This window comes from Callorhinus ursinus, unplaced genomic scaffold (assembly GCF_003265705.2).
Source record: "Callorhinus ursinus isolate GAN/ISIS: 27379988/994484 unplaced genomic scaffold, GSC_fseal_2.0 scaffold4, whole genome shotgun sequence".
Taxonomy (NCBI): Eukaryota; Metazoa; Chordata; class Mammalia; order Carnivora; family Otariidae; genus Callorhinus; species Callorhinus ursinus.
This window is the reverse complement of record NW_027397066.1, coordinates 68,600,007-68,607,762: the sequence shown is the minus strand read 5'-3', so window position 1 is coordinate 68,607,762 and position 7,756 is coordinate 68,600,007. Positions and strand designations below refer to the sequence as shown.

Below are 7,756 nucleotides of genomic sequence, written 5' to 3'. Positions count from 1 at the left end.
TAACCAACTGAGCCACCCAGGTGTCCCTGTGATAAACATTTTTTTTTTTTTTAAGATTTTATTTATTTGAGGGCGTGTGTGCCAGTGGGGAGGGGCAGAAGGGGTGGGAGAAAGAATCTGAAGCCAGTGAGCAGGTAGCCTGGTGCAGGACCTCATCCCACTACTGCAGATCATGACCAGAGCCGAAGCCAAGAACCACCCAGGCATCCCCCTGTAATAAACTGTTTAAAAAGCCAAGTAATGATAAACACAGAGGACAGCATAGCAGTTACAGGAGATGGGAGGGATGAGAGAGGTGGGGCATTGGTGGGGGGACGGCGAGCAAGTCAGGAAAACATTACCAGTAACTTCTATTTAGGTTGTTGAGTTGGGTGGTAGGTACCTGGGTGTTCCCTCTGTTTCTTTGAATTTAAGACATGTTACAAGTAACTGCTGTATGTAACGAAGTTAAAAAATAGGGAAGGCATATTCTGAAGTCACAAATTAGGAGACATGTCATCACTTCTGCTTATTCCCTTATCACCACTTGAATTCCTAACGTCACTCAGTTTTTCACTGGGGGTATCTTGTTTTAAAGTCTTTTATCTGATTAAGCCTGTGTCTGCCATCTGTCACGTCACTCAGTGACAACTTGTTGGATGAGTAACTGCATGAATGATTTGGGAAAATAATTCAGGATTTTTCTTTAAAACTACCTAAGAGATAGATTTGGAAAAATACTTTTCCTTCCACTTCTAGCTGGGTGAGATAGACAGTAAAACTAGGTTATTGTTATGTAGGCTTTTGAATGATAATTGGCTGTATATTTGAAGGCAATATTTCTTTTTTTTTTTTTAAAGTCGGAGTGCCTGGGTGGCTCAGTTGGTTCAGTGTCTTGCCTTCAGCTCAGGTCATTGAACCCCGCATCGGGCTCCCTGTTCAGCAGGGAGTCCGCTTTTCTCCCTCCTTCCCGCTCGGGCTCGCTCTCACTATCTTTGTCTCTCTCAAGTAAATAAATAAAATATTAAAAAAAAATAAAACTCTCTTTTAATTATTTTTTATTTTTATTTTTTTAAATTTTATTTATTTGACAGAGACACAGTGAGAGAGGGAACACAAGCAGGGGGAGAGGGAGAGGGAGAGGGAGAAGCAGGCTTCCCGCTGAGCAGGGAGCCCAATGCGGGGCTCAATCCCAGGACCCTGGGATCATGACCTGAGCCGGAGGCAGACGCTTAACAACTGAGCCACCCAGGCGCCCCATAATTATTTTTTTAAAGTAATCTTTACACCCAGCGTGGGGCTCGAACTCACGACCTGAGATCAAAAATCACACGCTCTACTGACTGAGCCATCCAGGCGCCCTTTGAAGGCAATATTTCTGATTATGTTTCAACTGTTAATAACGTGATCAGAGAGATTAACAAATACATGACAAAAACAAATAGTTGATCAGAAAAGCAGAATGTTGCTAAAAGAGGAAGCTATTTTTAGGTGTATTGTTTTAGAGTTAGAAGGCTCATGGGAGTTAGTCCAAGCTCCTCATTTTTGAATAAAGGCACTTTGGGACCAAAGAAATAATTGATTAAGATCATAGAACTTGTTGAGTACAGAGTTAGAAAAGACTAGAACCTAAATCTCATGATTCATATGGTAGTGTTTTCATATTGAAATACTGAATGGTAAATAAAACATTGTTTTTAAGATTTTTTTTTTCTTTTTTTAAGTAATCTCTACACCCTTTGTGGGGCTTGAACTCACAACCCAGAGATCAAGAGTCCCATGCTCTGCTGACTGAGCCATCCAGGTGCCCCAAATAAAACAAACATTTAAATATCCTATATAAGGCATGCTAAATAACTCAAGGTTTGGTTATAACCATTAAGTGAGGAAGCATCGTTTTCTGATTTTAATTTAGAACAAATGACATTTACCTTCAGATACTTGACAGATAAACCTAGAACATTAACATGGATTTTTTGCTCATATTTGGTTTTCCCAAATTAGTGTGATCTGTGTTGTATAAATGAATACTGAACTGGATATGGGAAGAATTAGGTTCTGAACCTGGCTCTGCCACTAAGTAACTGAGTTGTCATTGATTGTTTGCATAACTTTTCCTGGTCTCAGTAAAATGAAGAAGTTGAACCAGATGGTTTATAGAGACGAAATTTAAATGACTCTATATTCTTTATGGATTTTAGATGGCAAATTTTATCTATCTTAAATAAATCATTGTCATGTGTTCTGCTATTAAACTATCGCCAACAAGGAGATAAGGAATCAGTAGAAAATGAATGACTCATTATGCTAAAACATAGCTGGAAAATGAACTGGGTTTTCTTTTTCTTCCTTTCATCACAGGTATACTACTTCTCCACATCTGCTTCAGGAAGAAAGTGCCTGCCACTCCTATTGTTTCTACGCAGGTTCATGCCAGCCCAGAACGGAGAATCAGGTCAGTTTTATGATTGTTCTGTCTGTCAGACAAGGAACCAGGAGCAAGGATCATTGATAGTCCTTCTCACATCATTGCATTGTAGCAAGACCACTGAACTCTGACTCAAAAGAGCTGGGTTTCAGTCCTTCTTTACTGCTAATGGCTGGGTAGGCTTGGGGAAACCTGCTTTCCTGAATGGCTGGTAGTTTTCTGCACCAAAAAAAGGGATATATTAGAATAAATTATCTTCAGTTTCAGTTTTGGCTTTAAAGCATTATTATTTTTATTATAGGTGCCTACATAGAATAAAATTGTGTTTTTAAATCATCATTTTCTTTCTTTCTTTTTTTTTTCCCTAGAAAAATCTAGTGGTAAGCATGGGCTTTGGAACTCTAATTCTGTTCTGTTGCACTTCGAGTGACTAGTTTAAATGATGAGCTGTGTTGTGAGGCACTCGAGAGTACTACTACGACCTGTTTGCCTTACTTCTAGTATTTTAGTTGGCTTTATTGTTACTGAAAAGTTTTTTACATGAGGTTGTTAGTCCTTCAGTGATGTTCTTCAGTTATAGAGAGGGTACCCATTTGACCATAGTGGTCCTCTATTGATTGCACGTGATGCAATTCAAATAGCTTAAGCGAAAAGGGGAAGTTATCATTTGGGTGTGTCTCCCAGGGGACCCCAGAAGATCCAGAGACATGCAAATGCTGCTGGGCTATAGAGAAGAACCCAGGAACCAAATGCAGTCAGGTTTCCCTGACGCTGTCAGTGGAGCGTCTCTCCTGTGTGTCTGTCTCACTGTCTTTGCAGAACTGGCTTTCTTCATTTTCCATTCTTTGTCATGGGAAACATGGTTGTCACCACTCCCCACACAGTGTGTCTTATAGTTCAGACTCCCAAAGAAAGGCTGACACTTAAGTACCCAATCCCAGATTTCCCAGAACAGACTCTGATTCTTTTTTTTTTTTTGTCTTTCCCCAGTGTTCAGTTTCCTTTAATAACCCCCATCTCCCTGAAGGGCAGGTACAGGCAGCTAGGCGATGGCAAGAGATGTTCACTTGAAGATCTTGCCCTGTCTCCGAAAAAGATCACAATCTGAAGTACTGGGGGTTAGGACTTCAACATAGGAATTTTCAGAGGGACACAATTCAACCCTTAGCACTGCATAACAAATTACTCCAAAACTTTGTGACTTAAGACAACAAATGTTATGTTACAGCTTTTGGCATTCAAGAATCTTAAGCTGGCTCCTCTGGTTCAGGGTCTCTCATAGAGCTGCATTCAGAATGTCCACAGGGCCGTGGTTTCATCTGAAGGCTCTGGGGGAGGATCTGTCTGCAGTTCACTCCCATGGTTCTTGGGCTGAAGGCCTGAGTTCTTCATATTGGCCGTTTGCCAGTGACCTACATTAGTTCCTTTCCATGTGAGTTTTGTAGTGTAATCATGGAAGTGGCATCCCATTAGTTACTCCCTTTTCTCTTCATTAAGAGGGAGTCACTGGGGCCCTTAGGTGGCTCACTTAGTTAAGCCTCTGACTCTTGGTTTTGGCTCAGGTCATGATCTGTGGGTCATGGGATCAAGCCCCGTGTCATGTTCTACACTCAGAATGGAGTCTGCTTGTTTCTCTCCCTCTGTTCCTCCCCCTGCTTACATGCTCTCTTCTCTCAAAGAAATAAATAAAATCTTAAAAAAAAAAAATTCTAAAAAAAAAAAAAAAGTGAGTCATTAGGTCTACCCCACACTCAGGAGAGAGGATTATACAAGGGTGTGTATACTAGGAGGTGGGGTCATTGAGAACCATCTTTGAAGCTCCCTACAATAGTATATAAAAACGAAGGAAGAAGAAAATATGCTAGGTGGAAAGGAAAAAATACCTAAGTTATTTGGTATTATTCAGAAAGCTTAAGTTTTCAACTTTTTTTTAAAGTAATCTCTACTCCCATTGTGTGGCTCGAAACTCACGATTCCCAAGATCTATAGTCACATGTTCCTCTGTTTTATTTTATTTTTATTTATTTATTTTTTAAAAGATTTTATTTATTTATTTGAGAGAGAGAGAGCACATGAGAGGGGATAGGGTAAGAGGGAGAAGCAGACTCCCTGCCGAGCAGGGAGCCCGATGCGGGACTCGATCCTGGGACTCCAGGATCATGACCTGAGCTGAAGGCAGTCGCTTAACCAACTGAGCCACCCAGGCGCCCCTGTTCCTCTGTTTTAAACAATCTCATTAGGATAGTTTCAGCATATACTTCTAAAGCATCAGATTCCATGACTGAATTCTATAAGCAGTTGTTTAATTATGATTATTTGTGAATTATTATAAATAAAGATCATACATTTTAGTAGACAGTGAACACCTAAGTATTAGAAATGATGAGACTTATTTTTAATTCTCACTAGGTTTGGAAGGTTAAGTCATTTCATGCTGTACAAAAGTAAAATGAGTATGAATTCAATGGAATTTCTATGTGATATCCTTTTTTATTTGTTAGCGGGGGTGTGCTTTAACAGAGACCATACAGAATTTTAAATTGAAGACTTTTGATACACACAGTGGACTGAGGAATGCATTTGAACAAATGATATTTGAACAAATGATAATATTTTTTCTTAGGAAGAAAGCTCTGCTGCATTGATTATGGCAGAGAGGAAGTTTTATTTCTTTATTTTAAAAGATTTTATTTATTTATTCGAGAGAGAGAGTGCGCTAGAGAGCACGAGCCAGGGAAGGGGCAGAAGTAGACTCTGGAATCCTGACGCGGGGCTCTGATTCCAGGACCCTGGGATCATGACCTGAGCTGAAGGCAGAAGCTTAATGGACTGAGCCACCCAGGTGCCCGGAGGCAGAGAGGAAGTTTTAAACTTACGCTCTTAGGATTCTTTGTTAACAGGATATTGAACTGCGAGTTTTGTGTATAATTTGTCTTCTTTTTATTATGAAAATTTCTGGGAGTGGATTTAGGACTAGATTTGGGACTTTAGACTCTCTGAAGGAAATAGTGTTGAATATTTTATGGTTTAGAAAAATATTACCCAGAAATGAAAGTTTATGTAGAATGCATTCTCTCTAGAAACATATTGAAAGAGTTTGAAAAGTTCAAGAAATGGAACTCAATACTGTATGAAAAGTACAGGTATATTTAATGTGAAGCTTAAATTACAAAGTTTTAAAAGTTTTTATAATCAGAAAAAAATACAAGTTGTAAAGTAAAATAGCGCTAATCAGAGTATTGGGATTTTAAGTTTTAATTCAGTTTTCCTCTGTTTCACGAAATGATACCTAAAGTTTGGGACTTAGAAGTATAAATCATTTTAATCTCACTTTATCCCCTTTTGTGATCCTCCCCCCGCCAGTAGACTTTTGGCTATTGACTAGTGGTGGAGGTTTCTGTGACTTTTCTTTGAGTTATTTTTGACCCCGAGTATCCCTTATTTGGCTCTTGTTTTGAGGACAAATTCTGTATTGATCTTCATTGATAGTATGTTTTAAAAAATTATATAAAGATTTAAAAGCAGGAATGAGTGAAAACTGCAGTGTAATATATGTTTTGGTTAAGGTACCACACTTGGTTATATTTCTAACTTTAGATCGTGATGTCGTTGCTTATATCTCTTTGCCCTCGTATACATTTCTTAATTTCTCTTCTTATTTCATAAGGGTTAAAGGAAGTAATGCTTGCAAAGTCCTTAAGACTATACCCAGCACATTGTAAGTACAAGCTAAATTTATGTTAGCTGCCATTCATTGTTGCAACCAATGGCCTTGTCATTTTTACCTCTGAATTTTTGAAGGTTAGAGTATAAATAGAATGATGTCCTTCTAATGATAGTATATAACCCTTAATGTTTAGTTGATTATACAACTTATTAGCATATTGACTTTATTTTTGAAAGATAGAGTTTGCATAAAAGGATATGAGTTTAGAGCCATTGCTGAAATTCCTGACTCAGGAAGAGGAAGAAGGGAATGCAGGAAATAAGTGTGCTGTTTTTGCTGTAGGTCTGAGGAGCTATTTTGTGTGCACCAAATACATATATATTTGGCATCATATGTCTGTAACCCAAGGAGGTCAGCTTTTCCTTTTCGTTTTCTTTTTAGACTCTTACTGCTAGCTGCTCCCTTTTGGTTTTTGTTCTGTTTTGACCTGGGGGAACGGAGTGGGAGAAGGGGTGCCTGTTCCCTTCACAGTCTCATGTAGGACAGTCTTCATAGGCATGGTCGGATTGTCCCTTGCTCAGGTTTTCTGAAGACGTTTACTACAGGGCACCATTCACTGTATTAACCTGGTTGTGAGATGACTGTGGCCACTTAGGAGCATCCTAAGAGAGCTAAACTTCTCCTTGTAGAGGAAGGATCTATGTCTAGGCTGAGGGAAATGGGGAATGTCAGAGGAAGTCTCCTGTTGACTTAGTTTTTGCTCCTCATTTGGTGAGAGGTCAGCTTTACTTTTGCCTGAGCACATTTTTTTTTTTTTTGGTGCTTTATGTAAATGAAAACTAAGAAGGCAGCACAGCTGTCTTTAAGAGTTTGTAATTTGGAAGTTTTGTACAACAAATGGTATAGAAAGAGGACAGGAAATGGGAGGAAATCTAAAGCATAATCTCTCAAGTTGTTTTATTATCTGCCTTGTGTGTGGTGGCAAAGGAACCTCAAAAAGCCTAGCCTAGGAGTGTCTGGGTGGCTCAGTCAGTTATGTGTCTGCCTTTGGCTCAGGTCATGATCTCAGGGTCCTGGGATCCAGCTGTATTGGGCTCCCTGCTCAGTGGGGAGTCTGTTTCTCTCTTTCCCTCTGCCCCCCACCCTCGCCACTCTTGAGCGCACGCTCTCTCTCTCTCAAATAATTAGATAAAATCTTTAAAAACAAACCTACCCTACAATCATATTTGGAAAGTAAAGATTCAGTACTTTTTTTTATTATGTTATGTTAATCACCATACATCACTAGTTTTTGATGTAGTGTTCCATGATTCATTGTTAAAATTCAGTATTTTTTGATGGAATGAGGGATTGTTGTGAATATGTCCACATGCTGAAGTAGAATGTGAGTTAAAGAATGATTTCAAAACATAAAGGGAAGGAAGGACACATTCTTTCTAATTTTTTTCCTTTTTTTTAAATGTTAATTATTTTGGATCTTTAAAATAAAAATTAGGCTATCTTGGTTCTTTCCACCTTCAGAGAGCTGATATAATTTATAATGGTCTGCCCTCTCTCCCTCCCACCTTTACTCCTTCCCTTCCTGGTTTCTGTCCACATAATTTTTGACCTTTCAGTTTGGTTCTTTTATATTTGGTCTTACTGTGTGTTTTGTAGGAAGCAAATCATGTTATCATGTGTTC

The 7,756-nt window shown here is 38.9% G+C and overlaps 1 protein-coding gene across 5 annotated transcripts in view; it reads left to right on the top strand.

Annotated features, from left to right (window-relative positions):
- The first annotated feature begins 2,340 nt into the window (after positions 1 to 2,340).
- WDFY3 (WD repeat and FYVE domain containing 3) overlaps positions 2,341 to 7,756 on the top strand; it is a 237,613-nt gene continuing 232,197 nt past the window's right edge. For all 5 annotated transcript variants that reach the window (XM_025887611.2, XM_073891880.1, XM_073891881.1 and 2 more), the window contains exon 1: positions 2,341 to 2,434. The gene's annotated coding sequence lies outside the window, so the exon portion shown is untranslated. The remainder of the gene's footprint in view (positions 2,435 to 7,756) is intronic.